Source organism: Anneissia japonica, unplaced genomic scaffold, assembly GCF_011630105.1.
Source record: "Anneissia japonica isolate Jap-2015-1 unplaced genomic scaffold, ASM1163010v1 scaffold54542_len784_cov68, whole genome shotgun sequence".
Lineage (NCBI taxonomy): Eukaryota > Metazoa > Echinodermata > Crinoidea > Comatulida > Comatulidae > Anneissia > Anneissia japonica.
Window position 1 is genome coordinate 1 of NW_022737364.1, and position 784 is coordinate 784.

Sequence of the window (784 nt, forward strand, 5' to 3'; positions counted from 1 at the left end):
ATATATACATATATATATTGTAAATATATAATATTTACAATATATTACACATATTGGTAATAATTATTTAAATTTTATCTATATGTTGATATTCACAATCTTAATCTATATTATGAATTGAGTAAGGTCTTAATGTTTGTGTCTCGTACACAGCTCTGGAACATATCAGCATTATTTTTCCTCCGGAGCCTGACTTCAAACTTATTTCATTCATTCTTTCATTAAAACTTATTTCATTCATCCTGCAAATAATCTGGACCTATTCTCACAGCTTGCGACCTCCTATTTGCAAGACAGGTGCCACAGGAACAGTTGGTGCATTTGATTCTATTACCATTATAAGGAGAATAACCAGTGTTTTATTGGTTATTCCAACTATTTTGTTTTCCCGTATAGTTTAAATTGTCAAATTTGAACAGTAGGCCCAAGGTTCAAAACACAATGTGTTCGATTATATTCGAAAATATTTAAGTTGGAATAGAAGGTAAGAGTGAACTAGAAGGAAATATAAAACTTTTGATTTGCAAAATGAGAAGCCTAAGGCACTGCCCGGATTTGAACCGGGGATCTCCTGTTTACTAGACAGGCGCTTTAACCAACTAAGCCACAGCGCCACTTAGTAAATATTCATTATTACAGTATGTTGAATCTGCGTATTCAATCATGCTTTTTTTACCTTCAGGCTCGCATTATAAAGCAATAATAATAATAATAATAATAATAATAATAATAATAATAATAATAATAATAATAATAATAATAATAATAACAGTAGTAGTAGTAG

At 29.8% G+C, this 784-nt stretch overlaps 1 non-coding gene across 1 annotated transcript; it reads right to left on the reverse strand.

The window, feature by feature from the left end:
• Positions 1-540: 540 nt before the first annotated feature.
• On the reverse strand, positions 541-614 carry Trnat-agu. The gene has a single exon. It is a non-coding gene; the product is annotated as a tRNA-Thr (tRNA).
• Between the last annotated feature and the right edge of the window lie 170 nt (positions 615-784).